This window comes from Podarcis pityusensis (genome assembly GCF_964106645.2).
Source record: "Podarcis pityusensis genome assembly, chromosome: 9".
Classification (NCBI taxonomy): domain Eukaryota; kingdom Metazoa; phylum Chordata; class Lepidosauria; order Squamata; family Lacertidae; genus Podarcis; species Podarcis pityusensis.
Genome location: NC_138034.1, coordinates 21,188,406 through 21,213,495, shown reverse-complemented (window position 1 = coordinate 21,213,495; position 25,090 = coordinate 21,188,406). Strand labels below are relative to the sequence as shown.

The 25,090-nt window shown below is 42.1% G+C and overlaps 2 long non-coding RNA genes across 2 annotated transcripts in view; one reads left to right on the top strand and one right to left on the bottom strand.

The window, feature by feature from the left end:
* Positions 1-439: 439 nt before the first annotated feature.
* On the top strand, positions 440-4,479 carry LOC308484959. Its single transcript, XR_013990235.1, has 3 exons — positions 440-1,475; positions 2,731-2,814; positions 4,341-4,479. It is a non-coding gene; the product is annotated as an uncharacterized lncRNA (long non-coding RNA).
* Positions 3,935-25,090, bottom strand: part of LOC308484943 — a 31,176-nt gene continuing 10,020 nt past the window's right edge. The window contains exon 3 of the long non-coding RNA XR_013990200.1: positions 3,935-4,545. This is a non-coding gene — a long non-coding RNA (uncharacterized lncRNA). The remainder of the gene's footprint in view (positions 4,546-25,090) is intronic.

Below are 25,090 nucleotides of genomic sequence, written 5' to 3'. Positions count from 1 at the left end.
ATACTGTAATGGGATCAGAGGAGATTAGTGCAGGCAAGGAGAGCCACAATGCAACAAAGTTAAGGTCACCAACAGAGCAATCCTATAGATGTCCATTTGGAATGAAGCACCGTTGACTTCAGTGGAAATTGCTCCCAAACAAGCATGTATAGGGTTGCAGTCCATGACTGTAGTCGAAAGAGGAGTTTGTGACTTTGACCAAAACATTCTGTTTTGAGCCAAGCTCAAGAGGCCTTAGGAGAATGAAACCACTAAAGTGTTAACGACCAAACTTCAAAACACTCTTAGTACTATCATATTAGGACACCTTGCAAAGTCCATGGGGAGTGACACTGCATGGTGCAGGCTACTCTCATCAAAGTATACCTTGAGGTAAGTCATGCTGTTCCTAACTCAGTTACAGAAAAGACAAGAACATCTTTTTAAGGATTACCTTGTCAGAAGCATGCTGAGTACTTTAGAATCCAAAAGGGATGTATGGATGTGTTTTGAACTTAACGTCATTGGCTTTATGCAATCCCCATGCCAGAAATGAAGAGTCTATTGTATTTGGGCACCAAAGTGTAATAATAGAAATCCTCAGCTAAATGACTGGATAATTATATATTGCATTGTTTCTATGAATGTATTTTGCATTTCAAGAACAGAAAGCTGATACAAAACTTTGCATCGGGGATGAGCTCTACCCATTTACCAAGTCGATAGAAAGCCACTTAATGTGTCTTCCTGGTTAGTAAAGATGGAATGAATCTGCACTTGACAGAAGCCCTACTAAGACATTCAGGAATCACATAAAATCAGTGATGGAGAAACAGGAAGGTGTCCATTTTCTACACTCCTGGCCTCTGTGAGTCAATCCAAAGATCCCAACAGAGTTTGTACACATACAATGTGTACACACTGTGATTATTTTAAGTCTTTTGAATCAATGCAGGTAAGGTGGGAGTAAGGTAAAAAAAAAGGTAAAGGACCCCTGGGCGCTTAAGTCCAGTCAAACGTGACTATGGGGTGCGTCACTCAGGCTGAGGGAGCTGGTGTTTGTCCATAGGCAGCTTTCCAGGTCATGTGGCCAGCATGACTAAACCACTTCTGGCACAATGGAACACCAAGACGGAAGCCAGAGCACACGGAAATGCTGTTTACCTTCCTGCTGCCATGGTACCTGTTTATCTACTTGCACTGGTGTGCTTTTGAACTGCTAGGTTGGCAGAAGCTGGGACAGAGCAACGGGAGCTCAACACCATCACAAAGATTCAAACCGCCGACCTTCTGATCGGCAAGCCCAAGAGGCTCAGTGTTTTAGACCACAGCGCCACCCGCTGTGGAGCAGAGATGGTGGGCATGATATCTCTCCCCCACCCCCACCACACACTGATTATCCATGGTTCCCAAATGTCTTGCTTGTGTCTCTGAACTAAAAAAAGAGGAAACTGACAGCTGCAAAGACCAGGAAACCCCGGAACAGAATTCTCCTGGTAATAATATTCCCTCAGTCCCTCCATAATATTGCTATGGGCTGCTATAACAGATCCTAGCCTGTGGCTCCCATGCTAGCATATTCAACTGTGTAATGAAGCAGCCCTTTTCCAAATTTGTTTCACCCCAGGGATGAATCCCTGAGTGTGACAAACCTCTCTGAAAATTTAAGTACCAAACAGATAGGCCTAGGAACCCATGATTGGTTGCTATTCCCTTTTGATCACACTTGCGCCCATCCAGACCTCTCTATCTGAACTTGGAGACTTTTCCTGGGCAGACCCCTCAGTGCTGTTAACTTACAATTACATGCTACAATGTTCTCTTTAAACTTTCTAGAATCCTTCCAAGAAGGCAGCCCTGATAATTTGTAGTTTATACAAATGATGTTGGTTTCTTTCACTCATCTGACATATAATACTGCACTGATGGATTTGTGCATAATCACATCTACAGTAGTTAATGTTGAGTGTTTCAACACCCAGGCTCTCCTTGTGGTTTCTTTTTCCTGCTTATACGAAGGAAGCCTTCTCAAGACAAGGAGGCAAGCTGTTCCTTTAGCTTAGATGTAGGGCGGGGGAATCAAAGGAGAAAGTGTGACAGCAGAATTGCATAAAGTATTAAAGAGCATGTGCCTAACCTTTTGAAACCGTAACTCTGTAATATGCAATCTTAATATGATTGGCAGGAACGTGTAATAAGTAAACTGTGAAATTGAGTTGCACAGTGCCCAGAGTCAAATGCTTCAAACAAAATGAACTCTTTGACTTCAAAGGAGGAGCACACTGAAAGGACACAAAAGCTTGCCGCAGTCAAAGACTACCTATTACTAGAGACATATGCCAGACCAAAGCAGTGGGAGGTTATAAACTGCTACAGCAAGAGATACTTCAGAGTGACCTACATTTACACACAGATATGCATGTACAGTTTATACTCATGTACACGCATACATACATACACACACACACACAGATATATATTGTACGTACACACACAGACAGAGAGCACACATTGACTCCTTTAAACACAATTGCATACTAACAAATTTGCATTTCTCAAATGGACCCTATGCCACATAGGGTGGGCATAATCAATGCTACAAGTGTCATTTGGTTACAGTGATTAAAAGCCATCATGTGCTACACTATGGTCCACTGAGAGGTCATGATTAACTCAAAGGTGTGATTTTAGCTCATGGAACTCATTTCATTTATTTTCTTATGTTTACATTCTGCCTCTCTTCCATCACAGAACTGAAGGTGCCATTCATGTATTTCTCAGGCAGCCGATGATCCAGGCAACTGACCAGTTCCAGATCTGCTTAGCTTCATCAAGGTGATGGTCACATGCTTTCAGACTAACTTAAGTCATGTTGATTTCAACTGCTCTCTTCTAAACATGACTAAGGGTGCATTGAGATGTGGGGATTTGTGCATTAGTTTTCCTAATTATAATGCTAACACTTAATAAAACATTCCCTTTCTACTGTGTTACCTGTTGTGTTATGGAAACGTGGCTTTCTGATCAATTTCCAAAGGCAGGAAATAATTTTATGCCGAAATACTGTCCAATATTTCATCATTACGATGCAATGATGAACACGTTTTTTGGGGGTTAACATGCTTGCCAAAAAATAAATAAATCTGGAAGCAAATTACAAAAACGAGCACCAAAACTTTCACTAGATTTTGCTTGTTTTTCCACAAGTGGCTTTTATGCCATGTGAGAGATATGTAAAATGTGGAAAATATCAGGTAAGGAAATGTGCACATGGAATAAAGCATGGTCTGAATGAAGCCTAAGGATGCATTCCTAGCCCCACTTACCTGGGAGTAAGCCCCATTGAATTCTATAGGGCTAACGTCTGAGTAAACATGGTTTAGATTGCGCTGTATTCCCAGGTCCAACCCTCTATGTGTGGCAGATAACTCCCCACCCCCAGCCTTAGGATCACAGTTAGCATTGATTACTCACTATAAGAGGATGGAAAGTGGGTCACTTTGCTAAAATAGCTACAAGCAATGTTCCCTCCAAAAATGATGCACATGCTTGCCACATTAGACTTCCTATTTATTTTAAACCTATGGCTTGGAAGAACTTTCTGGCCAGGGTTGGTGGTCTTGAGATGAGCCCATAAGCAGGTAATCATGGGCAGATGGAGAGCTTGCTCTATGCCTGAGTGACAAGTTTCTGTGACAGGACCAAATGAAGTCCTACTGGTCACTTACGCCACTTGGCCCCTGCTGAGCTTATAGCTGCAATGCCCCGTCACACTCCCACAATCTCCAGCGCTGGTGCCAGAGCATCACAGACTACAGGTTACCCCTTCCTCTGGGATGTTTCCATGGCAACACACAGAGTAAGTGCTTGGGTACCATTGCTAGAGTCTGTCAACCCTGACCTCCTGAGACTTTGCCGTGAGAATAAAATGAGGCTGTAGAGAATGTTTCTTCAAAATATTTATTACTCTCCATCACTGCATTGGGTGAAGAGGGAAAAGGTGGATAAATTAACATGCCCTACTGTGACTAAGCCAAGGCAAGTATAACTGAACTCCTCTCGCCCCACAGTCTCCCCATATTGAACTTTAGATTTTATTTAATTGATTTATATACCGCTTAATCACTAAAAACCTCTAAGAGGTTTACACATGCTTCTCAGAAACTTCCCTTTTGTTCTTCATGAAGCACCATGGACATGCATTTAATAATAACTGAAGAAGAAGAAGAATAGCTATACTTTTGAAATATGGTGGGGAAATACAAAATTCTCATTCCTAACTAATATTGAGGCATGCCATCTCTTCGGGGTTTGCTTATGAAGCTTTGATTCACACGGCTTTTGGTCCTTGTTTTTCACAGAACTAAAAAAAGCACCTGAAAAAGGAATTTGCCTTCCCCCTCGTGGCTCTGCTCAGATATTGTTCCCGCTGTTCATCTCTGACAGATGTTTTATGTTCTTTGGAACTCTGTTGGATCTTCAGGTAGTGCCAACCTTCAGAGCATCTCAACCTCACAACTTTCACCATTTTCTTCTCAGGTATTCCACAATACTGAACCTCCAGATCTGTAGCATAACAATACGTTTGAGTGTGTATCAATGTGGGGGTTTTTTTGGAAACAGAAAGGGTTTGAAATTGGCTGTGACTCCCTTACGATGACCTCTGCCTCATAGTACTCTGCTAGTATTTTACGCCTACCTTTAGGGATTCTTGCCAAGAATTGTTGAATGATTTTACAGCACTGTTTGTTTTTTGATCTCTCATGCTGTGGAAGATCTTTTCTATATACCCCTATTTTTGTGTAACAAGGCAAGAAGGAAGAAAAAGGGAAGGGAAAGGCCAGAGGTGATTCTAGAAGTGTTCTATCTAGGCAACTTTACTCAAGCTAAAGAGAGGTGGTTGAGTATCTCTGGATTGTACATTGCTGAGTGCTCTCTGTGTGATAAATGCCTCTCATAAATTTAACAAAAAGTCACACAATCAAAATATATTTGGAACACTAAATACCACACTGTGTTCTTATCAGAGTCATACTAACAAATTCCTTTTTTAAAAGGCCACAGTGAGATCCCTGTTTGTTCAGCTGCATGTTAAGCAAATCTAATACATTATCCATCTCAGGTTAATTTAATTCTAGATTTTGGCTTGTGCTGTACTTATTATAACGCACTCATCTTCATGATGTGTTATAATGCACCAGATATGCATCCAATGGACATCTGGCTGCCAGAGGCCAATGGTGAAAGTGAGGGAGACTCAGAACTGTATTCAGCTAAGTCGTGTTCACAGAAGACCCATTGAAACGAATATGGTGAACTACAAGAAGTTCTGTGAGGAGTAATTTAAGAAATATTGTAAAAATGGAAAGGGAGAAATGATTTGCTTGAAAATGTAAAGGCAATATTAAGTTAAGAATTGCAGGAGAAATAATCAAGACGGAAGGCTATCAGAGATGCTGAAGGAAGTCCAAACAAGGACATATGTATAATAATTTGTGTGGTATGTCTTTAAAATTTTTGTATGCTAAAAATTAATAAAAAATATTATATAAAAAAATGAAACGAATATAGTAGTTGTGACCAACTTCAATGGATCTAATCTGAGTAGGAAATACTGTCCACAATTCAAATCCCGATTCAGCAATGAAGCTCTCAGTGGATGACGTTGGGTCACTTGCTACCTCTAACCCAGGCAAACCCATAGGCAAACTCCGGCTCTCCAGATGTTTGGGACGACAATTCCCATAATCCCTAGCTAACAGGACCGGTGGTCAGGGGTGATGGGAATTGTAGTCGCAAACATCTGGAGGGCCAGAGTTTGCCTATGCCTGATCTAACCTTAATGCACCTCACAGGATTGTTCTAAAATAGAGGGGTTGTGTGGTTATGTAGCCCACTCTCAGGTCTTTGGAGGAAGGTTGGGTTAAAAAGACGATAAACACATTTTTAAAGGAATGCATTTATTATCCCTTCTCACTCTGACCCTCTACTTGCAGAAACCCACCCAGACCGTTGGCTTTGAGCTCAAAGGGTAATCTGTGCTTCCAATTTGCCATATGTAGTCCTCTGAGAATATCAGGTTTCAAGAAAGGAGATTCCGACTAAACATTTGGAAAAACTTTCTGACAGTAAGAGCTTCTTCGGCAGTGGAACAAACTCCCACGAGAGGTGGTGGACTCTCCTTCCTTGGAGGTTTTTAAGCAGACTTTGGATAGTCATTTGTCATGGATGCTTTAGCTGTGATTCCTGCATCGCAGGGGGTTGGACTAGATGACCCTTGGGGTCCCTTCCAACTATAAGATTCTATGGTTCTACTATCTTTTTCTTGTGAAATATACCTGTAGGTTTGCTAGACAGTCTATTTAAAAAAAAAAAAAAACAACTTTTAAGCGTTCCTGGGTTGCGTAGACATGGACCAATAAAATCTGCTTCTTCTTGGCAAAATAAAATTTTCTGTGTGTACACATTCACCCATAACACCCCTCAAAGGACTTGCCTATAATAATGGAATGTAGCTGAACTTAATGGAATGATTGAATTTAAAAAATTGTATATTGAGCATTGGAGGGAGAACAATATAAATAGAGACACATTTGCCAAGGCCGAGACATTTCTGCAGTGTGGCAAAGCTGTGTTCCTGTAGTGCTTGAGGAGAAATGGCATCTTGAGCTGATAGTAAAGGACATAGTGATGGATCTCAAGTTCATAAAAAGTGCAAGCCTATGGGGTTTATTGTAGTTCCAAGGTCTGCAGTATTCCCTATACGCAGTTACATGCCATCTAAGATGAGTGCTACAAACTAACAATATGGCTCTTTGCCATACTCTTGATAATGTTCTTGAGAACTACCGTGTCTCGCATTGGACTCCTTATCATAAGGCTCCTGTCCTGCTCCAAAATAAAATAATATCTAGATATTACTTCTACATCCAATTCTGGAAAATGAAAGTAAGTGCTCTAATTCATCAAAGGAAAATCTGCAAAATGCATTAGTATGAACGAAGAACCAGCTTACCTAAGAATATAAATGCAAGAGTTATTATCAACCCTTTCCCCACACATCCAATTAAAGTAACACCTTAAGCCTTGCTGAAGACCTTGTATGGCAAGAGACTTCAGATCAAACCTTCCGAGGCCTCTAGATGAAAGATTCCCTCTGATAAAAATTAGACGATAACCATTCCTCGCTTCCTTGCAGGATATCTTCAGAAGAAAGGGCTAAGAAGTAAACCCTACGCAAACACCATGTAGAATCCCTAAGGTGGTTGGATAGCATCTTGTACGCTTCTTTCCAGCAATTCCTGAAGCCAAGTTGGTGCCAAATGTACTGCTTTGCTTTCCTTAGGACCATATCAACAAGGCCAAGAGTGGGGTTGTAACGTCTGGGCAGCAGTGGTGTAGCGTGAGAGGCAGGGAGGCACAGAGGCAGTTGCCCTGAGTGCAAAATTGTTAGGGGCACAAAATCTAAACACCCTGTGTTGCCTCAATACTGCTGTATACTTCCGTCACTTAGCTCCATCGAAAATGGCTTCCCCATGTGAACCAGAAAGTGGTTCTAGACAATGGAATGACTCTTCTTATCTCTGCAACTGCGATCTCCTGGGTGATGCGGATGCCATTAGGCAACTGAATGTGTATGCATATTCTGTCCATTTCCCTCCTTCCAATCCACACCCTCCCCGGAGCCCTGGCAACCCATGCTACACCACTGCTGGGCAGTCCAGGCCCTCTCTACACACTGCCCAGGCTTGCACTCCAGAGAGTTTGCTTCCATGCTGTTAATGCAGCAAAGACAATGTGGGAAGCAGCAGTTAGGAGTTATTAAACTCAGCCTGATTGGCATAAGGTATGAGCACTACAGGTTGCCTTTGTCGGTAGGAGAGATCACTGTGTCTCACTGGTCAGCTATTGCCCACCTTAAGCCAGGTAGTCCCAATCAACCTTACAGATGAATGCAGAGCCTGGAGACAGGTTATGTATTCACAGCAGTGACCAAAAGAGAAATGACTGTTGGGAGGGGTACGGAAAGAAGAAACACCATGATATACCAATGAGTGTTCTTGATTGCTGTATCCATAAATGACTCTTTGGCAGGAGATAACTAGCATCTGGAGGTAACTGCAGTCAGTTAGTATTATGGGATACATAGAGGTGGACACACGAAGCTCCTTTCAGACCTTTAGGTGGACACACAGAGGTGAGAGACACCTAACATTTGCGAGAGATGGATTGAAATTTCTCAAAGGAAATTGTTCTGAAATAATTTCTGAGTTAGAGAGTGCCACTTTGTCACAGGATGTTCACCAGCTTTTTTGTGGGGGGTGGGGACAAAGACGCTGTGCTGGTTTACAACCGTTAATAGTGAACTCAATCCCCCTGGAATTAATTGGTGGAGAATTTCTCTTTCCCTAGATAAATTGACTGAAATGGTTCTCTTCCCTAATCAGTGCCAGATTTATGTACAGTGGTACCTCGGGTTACAGACACTTCAGGTTACAGAATCCGCTAACCCAGAAATAGTACCTCGGGTTAAGAACTCTGCTTCAGGATGAGAACAGAAATTGTGCGGTGGCAGTGGGAGGCCCCATTAGCTAAAGTGGTACCTCAGGTTAAGAACAGTTTCAGGTTAAGAATGGACCTCCAGAACGAATTAAATTCTTAACCTGAGGTACTACTGTATAGGCTAAGTAGGCTAAAGCCTAGGGCCTCTAAATCTAGGGGGCCTCACCAGCCTGCCCTCTCCCCAGTGCTGCAGCCTCCCCTCTCCCAAAATTGTAAACCCAAGACTTCATGCAAGGGCAGGGCAACTCAGGCCCAGCAGCTATGAGACTTAGTGCTAGCCAGTGGGGCCCAATTTGAAGCAGTGGGGTGAAACTTGAATGGGGTTTTTGTTTTTTGTTTTTTTGGGGTAGGGCCTCAGTTCACGGCCAAAGTCTGCAAAATCTTACAGATATAAACAAAATCCATCTAGATTGCTCTGGTGCCGAGGCCCCCTTAGGAGCAGCACATGGAGCCCAATTTGGCCAAATTACTTCAATTACCTTAAGGTCAGCCCTGATCAGACTGTGCAGGGGTTGGACTGACAAACCCTGTACCTTCTAGGTCCCTGGTGTCACTATTCAGAGTACAGACTCAAGGACTTGTTATGGAAATAAAGGGAGGACACTTATTGGAAATCAGTTTTGTTACCTCTCCCCCACCCCAAATCCCAAGAAAATGAGCCCAGCCACCTTTTATTCACAGTCGCATAAGCACTACACTACAGCATGGCCATAAACCTGAATGTTCAACCACTGAAATATACACCCAATATGTAGCATTGAAGATTTATGTTATTGCTTTATGAATGAACACTGTGTTTTATGAATGGACTCTGTATTTTGTGAATTACCTAAGAGCCACCAATAGGGAGCTCTAGAATCTGATAGCTAACCAATTGGGTACTACCAAACAGCGACCCCTATTGCTGAAAGCAGGTAACCAGCAGGGAATGCTTCAGCTCAGCCTTTCCACTGTTGACTGAACATCCCCTGCTGTGCAGATAATGGAGAAAGCTCGTAAATTGTATCCCTTCTGGCATCCTAGCGAACTCTATTACGTTGGTGTAACCCTGGTGCACCAGAAGCCCAGAATAGCAGCAAATAAAATCTGCTCATACGTCAGCGTTAGTCTTCCTAAATTATAAAGCTCCAAAATACAGGCCAAAATATAGCAGATCTGGGAAGAGCAAGGCATACAATGGGCACCACCAGTGAAAAGACCCTGCTCGGTGTAGCTCCTGCCCTGTCATTTGATATGGTGCCCACTTGCCCTCCTTCTTGACATGGAATGCTGTCTATTGGAGTTTCCAGGTCTAGTACAAAGACCATAAGAAGGGAGAACAGGGACCTTGAAGTTCCCAACAGCTGTTAAGCAAGCAAGCACACAGGTCACCTTTGTCACAGTCAGGCCGCTTATGTCCTGGCCAAGCCTGTACCCAATCTTGTTTTTGTACAATCTTGTTTGTCCTCAGTAACCAAAATTATATTATCAACATATACAAGCAGAAAAGTTGTTTTCCTTCATTTGCAAGGAATCATACAAAACAAAGTGGGACTAATAAAGAAAAGTTCCAGGGTGGTAACAGAAAGCAAACTAAAAATGCTTTTGCCGTTCATCAAAACTATCCAGCAATATCAAGTTCTAGGAAAACTGGTGCTATTAACAGTAATCCTTCTAGTTGGCTAATTGGTTCAGCAACTTCCATGCACATGACGTGTGATGCTAATTATTTCCCCCAAGAGTTAAATGATAACTAATCAGAGGCAACTACAGTTGCAAATGGCAACAAAATATCTGTGAAAGGAAAAGGAGCAGGTTTGCTCAAGTGTGTTGCAGGTAGAAACACTGTTTGTAATGAAGTGAGAGCAGTAGTTTACTTGCTCAAATTAACAAATAAGAAAGTTTTGAGAATTTAAATTCTAGATTAAAATTGATTACTTAAGTGAGAAGGGGAGTGTAACAAAAACACTGGGGCTTAATTTGAATAGTAGAGTGCATGGTATGTGGAGGTCAATCTCATCCTTTATTTCCACACTGTGGCTGCAGACCAAAGGACTCGTCAGGAGAGCTATGAGATTCAGGTGAGGGTCAGATGCCTTGTCAATCCCTTGTCAATCCCAGCAAGTATATAACAGGAAGACCCGGCCTGCCCAGGGTTTACAAAGTTCCGTTATCGCAAAAGTTTTTCAGTGTTAATTTTATGCATTTTTAAAAATCACCATGGTATTTAACAATAATATCTTATATCCTTTAGAGGTGAAATTGTGAATTGCAGAATTTTAAATACCCATCATCATCCTTGGCTTCACTCAATTTTGTTTATAACACACTTTCATTTTCTTCTAGTTGTGAGGGTGGGGGATTGGGAGGGACTTCACAAGTAGAGTAGCCTAGGGTCTCTCTTCATCTAAATCCGGCCCTGCCCCTAATGCATTTTTTCTGCCCACAATTAGGATGGAGAATTTTGGGAGACTATTTGTGCATAACTCTACTTTTTATTTCCCCCTCACATCTGTGTGTTCAGTCTATGAATGAGAAAAATATCCCAAAGCAGCTAGGATCAGAGCAGTAGCTTCTTATTCTGTAAACACTGGTGCTTTTCCTGATCACTATTATGCCTGCTTTCACATCTAACAAAGTGGCTTCTGACCCTAAAAAGCTTAAACCTGCAAGAAATCTATTAGTCTAAGATACCTCATGGCTTTCCGTTTGTTGCAGCTACCAGACTAAAGGGACTACCATTCTGGGACTGCATAAATTAGGGTTTAAGATACATTTTAAAAAAATAAAAAAATAAAACCAAACAAACCCAGACATGAAGTATTAAGTAACTTAGTACTTAAAAGTATTGAAACATTTCCATTAGCCTTCAACTGTATTGAGTTTCACCTTTCACTTCCATTCTGCTTCCAACTTTGAAGTTATTAATCCTCTCTCTAAATGAAGTGGCTTTACTGCATTTGTCAGTATCTTCATCTAGGGGATGAGCCCATGGAATGTGATTGCATTTTTAAAAAAGCAATTTAAAAAAAAATGATACATTTAGACTGAATTGAGAGCCATCGTTTACAGGTCCAATCAACATGATCCTGTTGCTGGTGATTAAAAGGGCAACATTTTATGCTGCATTAATTAAACACAACTAATTTAATGTGTCACTTTATTTAATTTTCTTATAATATGAGGATTTGCCACTGCTCATTAGCAAGGATTTCTTTATTTTTGTTAAATCTATGGGCGAGATATATCTATTTTAAAAATACTTTTCACCCGTCTTTTGTGCCCAAGGTCCTTCAAGGCAGCTAACAAGACATTTAAAAAAAATTAAAAGCATCAAACTAAAAAGAATATCAAAAAAGTAGCTGAGCTAATAACAGCTGAGGGAAGAAAGGGACAGCCCAGCAACTAAATAAAAGAAAATCTGTCGGGGGGGGGGCTCCAAATGACCCCAGAAATAAACAGCATGATCTTGACCTGTCACCAGAAGGTCCACAATAAAAGGATGGAATGAACCTCCTACAGGAGGGAATTTCAGAATTTCTGTAGCACTGTATAAAAGGCCCTACCCCAGGTAAGCTTCCTCTACACCTTGCATGGTGAAGGAGCCTACAGCAGGTGTCTGAGGAAGAGCTAAACAAACAGGTAGTCTTGGGCCTTGGGCAAACTCTGGTGCAATTGAACAAGCATCCACAAGGCCTGAGTCAATGAGATGCTCAAAAAGAGTGTTGTTGTCTATGTTGTCTATAAGAATAAAAGAAAATTATTATAAATTAATTTGGAGATGGCATTTAATACCAGTCAGATTAAATCAAATAAACAAGGAATATTCTTTGTTATGTTGGAGAAGATGCCAGGAAACCGAGAATTATGTTCACATGTGATGGGGGTGTAAATATGTACAAATTCTCTGGCAAAGGGTGTTTAAGGAGATAACAGAAATCACTGAGTTAAAGCTGACCAAAAGTCCAGAGGTAGCATTATTATCAATTTATGATGGGGTGGAAGGCATGCAGGCAATGAAGGACTTGCTCACAAATTTATTGACAGCTGCACAAGTCATTCTAGCTAGGAAGTGGAAGGGGCAAGCAGAATATAAAATAGAAGAATGGTATAAAGAGGTGTGGGATATAGCTATTAATGATAAATTAACATGTGCCATTAATGTAAGATGGGGAATATGCAGGAGAAATGATTTTGAGGAGATATGGATGGTGTTTGTAGAATTTGTACTGTTAAAATGGAAAGGGACCAAACCATCACAAGAGGTGTTGAAATTTTGGGAGGTTGGATAGTTAAAATGGAATGGTCTCGGTGGTAGGGTGCACATTGTTATATTTGTTTATGTATGATTATTACTTTGTCAAAACAAAATAATCATTTTTTTTATTAAAAAAAAAAGGGTGTTGGTAATAAGCTCCCACAACAGAAAGACAAGGATTAAATAGGCCAGAGGCAGAGGACTTAATTGAAGATTAACTGGAGGTCACGTTTCAGATCAAGAAAGCAGGGCCAGAGAGTCTGCTTGACTACTCCTTGAGATGACTGAGGAACTGATTTTTACATCTTCATGACTTCTGTCCCTTTCACAAGCTGTGGAGGTACAAGCCTCACTCAGTAATTGACTAACATATTATATATATATATATATATATATATATATATATATATATATATTGCATGCAATCTTGCCTAATATACCGGTACACGTTTTACGATTCTACGATTCTGTTATTTCCCCACAATATAATGCAGTGTTATATTATTTTCATTAGAACCAGGGAGATAAGGATTCCAATCTGTACTCAGTCATGAAGCTCACTGGGTGGCCTTTCAGCCTAACCTACATCACAGGGTTGTTGTGAGGATAACATGAGAGGAGGAAGAACCATGTGTGCCACCTTGGGCACCTGCTTTTAATGGCAGCCCCAAGTTGAGCACATTATGGTAATCTAATCTGGAGGTTACATCCATCTTGTCTGGATTAAGTTTCATTTTGTTGGCCCTCATCCAGCCCATTACAGTCTCCAGACACACTCTATTGTTCTCAGAACACCCTGTGTGATTTGTGATTACGTATAGACTTGGGAGAATGAGGATCTTATTATTCTACTTTTGCTCTGAACACCCAGAAGCTGAAGTGATTGCAAGATTTTGAAAGCCAGAAACCCTTTTAAACAATTAGGCAACAATCCCTGGACTGCAACTTCCCCCACTGAACTTTCAGAAACACTTTAAAGTGCCTTTTGAAAGCTGGTTGCAGGAGAAACGTTGCACATAGATTATTACTTACACTTACACCAGCAAGCAGAACTACATGCTACGAAAAGATGTGTGACTGCCTCACATCTCCTAATGTCTCCCCAACAAAATGAGTCTCCCCACTCCAACTCTACCACATTGCTCCCACACAGGAAAAATCAGGAAAAATCCTACTGACACCTCCTCGTGCATTTTGCTTCACTGAGGAAGAGAAGAGATGTTTTGGTGCTGGTTTCACATCAAACCCAACAAAGAGGAAATTGTGGCCCCAATTCAACAGGTAGAAAACCAGCACGCAAACTGAGATCTGAACATCAAAAAACCACAAAATAGTATAAACCAGTTATATACACCAACCTTATATCATAAATACAAATACAGTGGTGCCTCGCAAGACGAAATTAATTCGTTCCGCAAGTTTTTTCTTCTTGCGAGTTTTTCGTCTTGCGAAGCACGGTTTCCCATAGGAATGCATTGAAAATCAATTAATGCGTTCCTAGGGAAACCGCCTGCCAGGCTGGCGGTGCGGAGAAGGGCTTTTCTCCCCACCGCAAGCCTTCAGGACAGGTACGGGAACAGAGGGGAAGGCGCGCAGCGCTTTCCCTCTGTTCCCGGGGCTTGCGTGGGAGGAGGGTTTTTCCTCCCCACCGCCAACATTCAGAACAGCATTCTGAATGTTGGCGGTGGGAAGGAAAACCCTCCTCCCACCCCAAGTCTTCAGGAAAGCCATCCGAAGCTGGGCGGCGGGAGAAGGTGTCCCCGCCCCCCCGCCCGGCATCGGAGCTTCGTTCCGATGCCGGGCGGCGGGAGGAGGCGTTCCCCCCCCCCGCCCGGCATCGGAGATTCGTTCCGAAGCCGGGCGGCGGGAGGAGGTCCGAGGACAGTGGGGAAGACGCGCTGCGCTTCCCCGCTGTCCCGGAGATTTCCCTATGGGCTGTCGTCTTGCGAAGCAAGCCCATAGGGAAATTCGTTTTGCGAAGCGCCTCCAAAACGAAAAACCCTTTCGTCTAGCGGGTTTTCCGTCTTGCGAGGCGTTCGTCTTGCGGGGTACCACTGTAAATTAAATGTGACATGGTGTACCAGGCCAACTGGCGGACCAACTCTATTTTACATTGATCTCTGCAAACATGACATGAAGTCTGGCAACAGCAACCCTGACATGTGAGAATCCCTTACAGATGACCACAGTGCCTGGAGACAGGCAGTCAAGTCATATATCCATAACAGTGACCAGAGGAGAAACACGGCGGTGTATCTGCAGCAGCACGACTGGATGCCTTCATTTGCCCTAGCTGCAACAAAACATGTCTCTCCTGCATCAGTCTCTACAGCCATAGCAGGTGCTGAAACCTTCCAACAGCTTGCCCTCTCCCCCAAAGGTGCAGTCCTCCATTGTCTCCCAAGATAGATGGATGCCAACTCAACAACTCAGTTGTGATGTAACCAATAAATATTAAGGGGGGGGGTTCAAATAAAACAATACAATTAAGCAAATGCATTTCAACCAAGGGTCTTTTTCAGTGATCTCTGAATGTACACACGATATATAATAGAGACAAACAATATATCAGTTTGGATACTCCATGCAAAAATATAAAACTGAGTTACAACACCTGCAAACATTTATGATTAAAAAATTGCTTTGTATGACTAGTTCATACTATTCAGCTTTCTGGTCTCATATCAGCCATTATTTGTAGCCGCAAATGAATGAAATTTCATGCTGCCCTGAATATCAAAAATGACTTGAAAGGATTAATAAATCCTTTTAATAAATAAGTTCAGTAAAGGAAGATCTAAGCTCTACTAAAAATTGTCCAGAAATGGGAAAGAAATCGACCACCTTTTTCTGCCTTCCAAGACTAGTGTGGAATGCTGAGGAATAAAAATGCCAGGCTAGCCCTTTCTAAACATAACAAACATACTTGTTGTTGTTGTTGTTTGTTGTTGTTGTTGTTGTTGTTTTGTCTGTTATTGGTAATTCCTTCTTTGCTTCCATCCCCACTATTCCACCATTACATTTTAAAAAATATTTCAAAGTCCTTTCCCCTTATTTCATTTGCCAGCTTTGCTTTCATCTTGTGTAAACTCATCATCTTTTGCTTCTCTGTGCATCATCTATACAATGCAGAGTTGTTACACACCATGCTTGTATCAGGATACATTCAATTTTATTTTATGTTTTTCAGCTCAGAAACTGCAAAGTCTGAGGAAACAATTTACAGCTCCATCACCTTCATAATCTATTTTGCACGAATATGGAAGTTTAACCCTAGGCTACAAAAAGAAGTTGAGATTAACCAAGAAATGACAGTAGACGTGTCAAGATCTAAGCAGCCTAATATGAATGCCACAAGACTGGCTAGGCAAGACCTAGAATATTAATGAATATTACCTTCCTCTCCTTAAAACAGAAAGGAAAAAAATAACCACTTTATTTGGGGCTAAATCATGTTGCTGGTTGATTTGATGTTTAGCCTGCCCTTCCTCAATTTTATTGATCCCAGAGTTACATGCTATTAAGAAAACAATAAAGCAGCTGTTTTAATTTTAATACAGTAAACAAACTATGCTTCCATCTGCCCATCAAAAAGACATGGACAAGAATGCTGTCAGACAAGCCTATCTCTCAAAATGTTAGCTATTGAGATATATCCATGTGCCAGGTTGTATTCAAAATATATGAGACTACTTGAATGTATACATTTTATTGCTATTGCTATTGCTCTAGTCATTGCTTTTCCTTTGTTGTATTTTTTTAAAAGATGAAGCTAGATACCATGCCCTACCTTATAAAGTTATGGGCAGACATCAGGTTTGTGTGGCCTACTTTGTTGTTTTACTAAAACACTAAGGGCTACTGACTGAAGAGTTACAAAATAGTGAGTGGAACCAGATGCAAAAATAATTGAAGGGGTGGAGCAAATTACCTACTGCACTCTCATCAGCTTGAATGACCCAACACACAATACAAACCGACACCTGAGCGACTACATATCTAGGATTCTAAATCTAGAAGCATAATTTAGAAGGAAAAAAGAGGAGTTTATTGCTAGTGCTAAGCAACTGGGAGCCAATTGCTGATCTACTGCAAATCATTCAGCAGCCTACTAGTCAATTCAAAATGGTATGAGGCTGTTGAAAATACTAGATGTTCTGCTAAATATACATCTGATTTGTGATGAATACATTACTCCTCTAGATCAGGGATGGGGGACCTGCAGCCCTCTAGATGTTGCTGGACTACAGTGTCCATCATCCTTGGCCTTTGGCCATTCTATATGGGACTGATGGAAGTTGGAGTTCACCATCTGGATGGCTCACTGGTTCCCCAACCCTGCTTTAGCTTTTGATAGGTATAGATATAACCTAGCAAGCCACCACTAGCATATGCAACTGAACATTATGGTACTACAGCTTTTAATTTAGCCTCTTTGTAGGTAGGAAGGTATATCAATCCTCATCACGACAGATCTGCAATTAAATTATTCATTTTAAGTTTATATATGACATAGCCATTCGGGATAATTTATGCAGTAGATTTCACCAAAAGAAATGATACATTTGCAGTGCTGTCTTTATTTATGCAAGTGTTCAACGGGATAATTTAAAGACTACAGAGTCAAGTAATAAATCCTACTGAGAATAAATGCAGAATGAATGCCTAGCAATCCGATACCTGAAAGAGAGCCAATGCCGTATGTGCTCAGCATCAACTTTGTCAGAGTTGAAGCACCATCTTTCAGATAAATAACTACTTAGAGGTTGTTGTTTTATCACTGTGCACCTAATGATGGCATCTGAATTGAAGGCTGTGGTGAACTTTGACCTGTATACCTGAAGGAGCATCTCCACCCCACCCCCCTCGTTCAGACACTGAGGTCCAGCTCCAAGGGCCTTCTGGCGATTCCCTCACTGCAAGAAGGGAGGTTACAGGGAACCAGCAGAGGGCCTTCTCGATAGTGGCACCCACCCCATGGAACACCCTTTTATCAGATGTCAAGGAGATAAGTAACACTACAACCTTTAGAAGATACCTGAAGGCAGCCCTGTATCGGAAAGTTTTTAAGGTGTAAGGTTTTATTATGTTTTTATATATGCTGGAAGCTGACTAGAGTGGCTGGGGTAACCCAGTCAGATAGGCAGCATAATAATAATGTGTACCGAAGAAGAGAAGGAATGGTGGAGGTCTCCCCGCCCTTCTCCTGTAGCTTACAGTGAGGAGGAAGGCAATCTCAAATTACAGCAGGGCTTTGAGGAAGACAGCAGCTCAGAGACAGGCGAACAGCCGAGTTATGCTGTGTTAGGAGGAGGGGAGATAGAGCAGCTAGTTAACAAGTCATTGCGCAGAATACCTGACCCCTCTTCTCTCAAAACGCGGCATTTGTTAAGGTTGTTAGAACAAAAAGCAGAGAGAATTGTCCACAGACAGATGCTATAGAACATGGGTAGGCAAACTAAGGCCCGGGGGCCGGATCCAGCCCAATCGCCTTCTAAATCCGGCCCACGGACGGCCCGTGAATCAGTGTGTTTTTACATGAGTAGAATGTGTCCTTTTATTTAAAATGCATCTCTGGGTTATTTGTGGAGCATAGGAATTTGTTCATTTTTTTTTTTTTCAAAATATAGTCCGGCCCCCCACAAGGTCTGAGGGACAGTGGACCGCCTCCCTGCTGAAAATGTTTGCTGACCCCAGCTATAGAAGCAGGTGTTGTTGCTAGAGAGGGAAGAAGGAGGAATTCAGTGCGAGCAACTCCATTATGGAGGAATGACTGGCATTCTTTGTATTTTACTGTGATAACTGAATAAATCATACGTAATAACTTTCTTGTTTCCTCCCTGCCTCTTGGTGCCATCGGGGGGAGGGAGAGGATTCCTCAAGCCTGACAGATAACAACAACAACAACAACAACAACCATATACCTTGAAGCCATTGCAGGTAATTAAGAATATAACAAGTTGCCTTATACTGAATCACATCATATCTAGACCAAGGATGAAGAATCTAGGACCAAATGTGGCTGCTAGGTTTCTCCATCAGGCCCTCAGCTTGCCAGGCTACCCTGCTCAATGGCCATGATTCACACCCCAAGTCTTTTGCCTGGCTGGAATAGTTCCTTGAACTCTGTAATGCCTGTTGCTTGCCTTCATGGGGTGTGTGAGTGCACACCTAGCCTACTGTGCAAAGTACTTACTGTACTGTATCTGTTGCTTTGCCCACTTTTATTTTTAACTTGCCCCAGTCCACCACTGACAGGTTGCCCAGAAATTAACATGGCCCTTGGGCCTGATCTATCTCAGTTTTGTCTACACCGACTGGTAGCAGCTCTCCAGCATTTCAGCAGGATATTTTTACTAGCCTTACCTGGAGTAACCAGAAATTCAACCTGAGACCTTCTGCATGCAAAGTAGCTCCTCTACCACTGAGTTGGGTTCTTCACCATATAATTGGAGATGTCCTATTAGGGAGATTGTAATTAAAAAAAATATCATTCCCTTTGTTCGTGCAGTAGAAATTGTATCAACATACATCACAGGATTCTGGAATTAAGTTGTCTTTATGTTCTTCTTGCCTTTATAACAAAGGCTCTTTCTAGAAAACAAAAGGGGTTTTCATAGGAAAGGCTAATGCAAATTGGAGTTCACTCTAATGAAAAAAAGGTACAGGGATATGGCTTAGACAAGAAACGAAGACAATTCCTTTTCAGCGATCTTTGCAAGAAATATGCTCTTTTTGTTCCCCAGGAGCCAATTATGTGTTCCTTCCATAGTAACCATAAATGAAAGCAACTCTGTGAACATTTATTTAATTATACAGAGCCTTATTACTTCTTTGTTAGACTCAAGTTGCCAAGTTGTTGGTGAAATGTATGTAGAACAATTAGCCACTAGGGAAGTTTCTTCTAATGACACAGAGAGAGTTGCCTATAGCTGCAAAGCAGAAGGGGCTGTCTCATTTTGGAAAGTCCAGCTGAATGACATCCCCACCTTCACCACTGCCCAAAATGGAAAGGAGGAGAAGTGCTCATCTTTAGGTCAGAGGGTTGATCCTTTAAGGGTCACAAGAGGGAAGAGCCTGGGAGAGGTAGCTTAGAGGCTTAAAAGGGATCAGTTTGGCCTCAACCTTTCTTGGAGCAAGATGCTCATGTGGAGCTATCCATGGTCCTGAAATTGCTAATGTGCCTTGTTCTGTGGCACCCAGCATCAAACCTGCTCTCTAATACAGTTCAACTAGATGTTAGTCACTCTATGTATATTTGGTGTATACCCTCCGCTACTTAGGGTAACTGGTAACAGCCTTATCCTACATCTGACACGAGTCCATTTGCACATTTAAGGTCAGTCATGTAAGTGAACTATTCAATTAAGCTGCTGGTTCAGGCAAGGTGGTATCCAGGGGGCTGAAGACATGTCAGCCTCCTCAAAATTTGTTGGAAGGGGGCTGGGCCCTCTCAATGTTGAGGGGCCTAGTGTGCATTGTGCATTGCAGGTTCAGTGGCCGGCTCCTCCAGAGGGCTCGGCCTCCCCCAATGACATGCAAGCCAGGTGATGCAAGCCAGGCCCCCTGAATCTTAGGGGCAACTTGGCACTTCTGGTGGTGTCTGCAAAGTGGTTGCATGCATAACTCTTACCACTTTTTAGATTTTGTAGTAAATACAGACCTTTCTTCATCACCTGCACTGACTCTTATGTTTTGTTGCAATTTATCCCGAGTAATTGGTGTGCTAAACCACAGAGCCTAGGACTTGCCGATCAGAAGGTCAGCGGTTCGAATCCCCGCAACGGGGTGAGCTTCCGTTGCTCGGTCCCTGCTCCTGCCAACCTAGCAGTTCGAAAGCACGTCAAAGTGCAAGTAGTTAAATAGGTACCGCTCCAGCGGGAAGGTAAACGGCGTTTCCGTGCGCTGCTCTGGTTTGCCAGAAGCGGCTTAGTCATGCTGGCCATATGACCTGGAAGCTGTACGCCGGCTCCCTCAGCCAATAAAGCGAGATGAGCGCCACAACCCCATAGTCAGCCTTGACTGGACCTAATGGTCAGGTGTGCTAGGCAACATGCCACCATGTGCTGTGACTCAGGGTCTGAGATCTTCAAAATTGCATCATATACAGTTGCAAAAATCACCAAGGTTGTGTGTCAACTATCCTTAAAGTATTACTGTACCACAATATTCCAGTATTCCCAGTATTGGTTAATGCAGTGGTGGCAGACCTATGGTCTTCCCAAGTCTTGTTGGATGCCAACTCTCATCAGCCCCAGCCAGCATGGTCAATAGTAAGGGAGGGTGGAAAATGCAGACCAGCAACGCCTAGAGAGCCACAGGTTCTCCACCCTTGGATGAATGCAACAAATTATGTTTACAACCAATTGTTTTAGTTTATTTGCTTCTGTTTGTGTGTGCCCTTGCACTGCAACTGGCACATTCACATTTGTGTATAGCAAGACCAGGAAAGGGAAACAATTTCCATTTTATAAATGTAATTAGCATTAATAGGGAAACATACACCTTGAAATTTCAGATAATATGGCTGCTTTTATTCTCCTTCCCTAGTTGATTACAAACAATTCCAAAATAAGCTTTCGTCTAATTAGGTTGTTCTAACAGGGATAAGTCAGCAGGATGAGCCTACAAAGCTCAGTGGTGCTTGATGTTTGGAATAACCTTTCTCAAAAGAGGAGAATAAAAAGAAAGGAACTAGATTATTGTGGATTTCCCCCCTATCAAGTTGTGTTGTATGGAGATTTAGCTCCTTATCTCTGTGTGGTAACCTTTAAAGAATTATTTTTCATCGGTACCTTTGAACAACTTCAATAAAATCTGACAGTGTAAGCTCCATTGAAATCAATGTGTAGATAGGATTGTAGCCTAAGTCAGACATAGAATCATAGAGTTATAAGGAACCCTTAGGATCATCTAGTCCAACCCCCTGAAATGCAGGAATATGCTGTTGCGCCTTATGGAGATTGAACCTGCAACCCTGGCATTATCAGCACTATGTTCTAACCAACTGAGCTATCTTGTCTTGGATAAGATGTTTTCACCATTTCATAAGAGTTTTGCTCCAAGTTTTTAGGTCTCCATTCTTTTTCTTTGGTGCCAGTATTTGGGAGATATTGTTGATTTTGGGGCAGGTAAAGATGTGTCTGGACCAAAGTCCATTTTCAGGCACTGCTGTTCAGCTGACCAGAGTGCCAGGCTTGGGGATGATGGCCTTGCGGGGAAGGGGAGGGGATTCCTTGTCATGGTCTATCTATTGTCAAAGTAACAATCAATGTGATTAACAAAAACCTTACAACCTTACATGTAAAGCATAGCCAGCACTGTGTTAATATTATTTCTTCTTGTAAATTTTCTCACATGTTTAAAACAACAACACCATTCAATAAATTGTAGTGGTGTGGGTGGGGGAGAGAGAGGGAGACTGTGACCAGACCCACGTGTGCAAATTTATCATATTGAGACTGTGATAAATCAAATCCATTAAATGGACTACAAATGGAATAAATAATATGGCATTCAAAAGCTGAAGAAATGGAGAGAACACCAAGAAAGTTCCTCACTTGGGTGCCATTTAGTCTATGACCAGTCTTAGAGGCAACTGTGGGCATATCAAATGAAGACACAAAGGCCACAATTCTTCTAGTGAGGGCCAATTCCATGCTGCTGTCTACTATGGAGCCCCAGATCTGTCAGGTGTTTTGTTTTTTAGGGTGGGTTGCACAACTATACTGCTTGCCTAGCCTGCCAGTCCTTGAACCGAGGACCTGACATTCTCTTATGCCCCCAAAGTGGCAGTAGTGCCACTGTGCCCATGACCACCACCTAGTGTGGCAGCTGAGCAAAGGACCTGTTGTTTCTATAATAGCAATATGATAATCTAGGTCTTAGTTCACAAGTGAATTCTCTCTGAAGCCTCCCTCCTCCTGAGTAGATCCTTCCTCCCCAAGAAAACTCTAGTGATAGACCCCTGGACATCAAATGAACACTCAGGCTCCAATTCTCCCATTGGGTTTGCTGTCCCGTTTGATCTTGAAATATGGGACAAAGGAGGAGAATCAAGGGTTGAGGAAGGATGTGGTTGAAGTAGCTGTTAGAGGGATCAGGCAACATGTCAATGAGACTAGGTATTTGGGGCTATCTCAGGACTACAGTAAGTTCTTCCTGGTCCCCAGATGTGCTGGTTTTCTCTGAGGGTGCCACACCTCTTCCTTGAAGGAAGTCTCTCCAGGGTCCTGTTGTGATGGGATTGTGATACACTGGTACAACCTACATTATGTTGTGGTTTGAACACCAGTAGATTGGACAAAACAGTGCAAATCATCAGCAGAACTGGCCACAATCAATGCAGAATGGAGCAGATTTCAGAATATTGAAATCCAACATTTGCCTTGGACCAAATGGATCAACATTTGTAAGTTGAGATTCTATAACTGGATATGGACATGGAACATTCCCCACATAAGAATATGGAAAATCCCTACAACTTGGGTTGTATATAATAGTTTTTAACTGGACAATCTAGCCCATAGTTAACCCTCCCATCAAAACATGATTTCAGAATTGGAAGGAAAAAGAAACCTTGAATTCACATATTGTAGTTCATTCTGAATGGCTCCAACCTATACCAAGAGCACCACTAGAAAATGATCTTGTATCTGTTGTTAGGCAGTGAAATAATGAGAGGAGATAACCGACTGTCACTTTGTCTGGATTTAAAACCAACCCTCCCTTTCCTGCCCTCCCTGCAAAAGGAAGGAGGAAAAATCCCCGTGCCATTTGGTTCATCAGGATTTATGGTACACAAGTTTCTTGCTTGATGGAAATGCTGTTTGTCTCTATACACAAAGAGGACAGATGTGCCACATTAATAAGTGATCTGTGGTGCTGTTAACATCACTTTGCCTAGTAACAGTTAGGCGCAGCATACTAATACTGCCGAAAGAAAAGATACATATGTTTGGATGGGCTTTTGAGGCAGCTGCATTGCCACCTGTCTTAGTTTGATGAGGACATTTCTAGGTTTTATGGCTGTCACCTCAAATCTTGCATCAGGTAGCTGTAAGGTTGAAACGAGAGCATTTTTCTTTTTTATTATCAGGGATGCCTATGGAATGAAGTCACATTGAAAATGCCCTAAAGTGCTTGTTTGTTTTTCCAGCGTATCGCCAGGGTAGTGCTGTTTGCTCTGGTCAGACAGGACTATTTCCATAAGCCTATAAATAGTCTTATCGCTCCACATGTGATCACCAGGACAACTTGGGGAGGGTCTGTAGCTCAGTAGCAGAGCACATGGTGTGCATGCAAAAGCTCCTGTGTTTAATCCCTTACATCATCAGGTACAGGGTTGGGAAAGATTCCTTTCTGAAACTCTTAGACAAATATTACCTGTCAGCGTAAACCACTGTCTGAAATGCCAGAGAGCCGCTGCTTTTCCAATGTAGACAATACTGAGCCCGATGAACCAATGGTCTGATTTGGTACAAGGCAGCTCCCAGTACCCCTAATGATATGTAAAGGAAGGAGAACATCTTCATGCCCTCTCTGTATGTTAACCCAACTCTTACAAACAAAACCTTCCGGCTGATTCGGGAGCAATGATGAAGTTGCCTTCATGCTTGAATGCGCTGGCAGTGCTCTATTCAGAAGTGGAGAAATGCACAGACAGTGCCACTGATGTTATGTCAGCATAAATGAATGAAGGGAAGGCAATTAATCTAGCCTTCCAAACAATTTCAAATGCGGACATAATTCAAGAATAATGAGGCAGAAGGAGGAAGGGAAGAAAAGAAAAGAAAAGAAAAGAAAAGAAAAGAAAAGAAAAGAAAAGAAAAGGGATTGCTAGCCTGAGCAGGAAATGGCTTAAGTAATGCTTGGGTCCCAGGCAGGACCACACTGCTAAACTCTCTCCAGTCTAGGGTAGGAAACATGTTTGATAGCCCATTTCTCAAGTATCAATATCACTGAAATGCCACATACCCTGGCTCATCTGAGCTATTTTGCCAAACTATTGAAGCTGCACCATGGGCTCACATGCTCTGAGTTGTATCCAGCTAAGTTCTGCTCAAGTGTATAATCTTTGTAATAAAGGAGCATAAGTTAGTCATCTACATTAATTTCAATGGATGTATACTGAATAGGACTGTTGATTATAACCCGCAGCCTTAATCCTTCTTGTTCTCTAACCACCTCTTTCGTCTCCCAAAAAAGAATTTTCTCCTCCATTTCCAGATTGCTCCAATCTTAGTTTACAGCGACATTCAAATCTGGCAACTATGGCAATTGCTAAGCTTCAAACCATGGTTAGCCAATGGA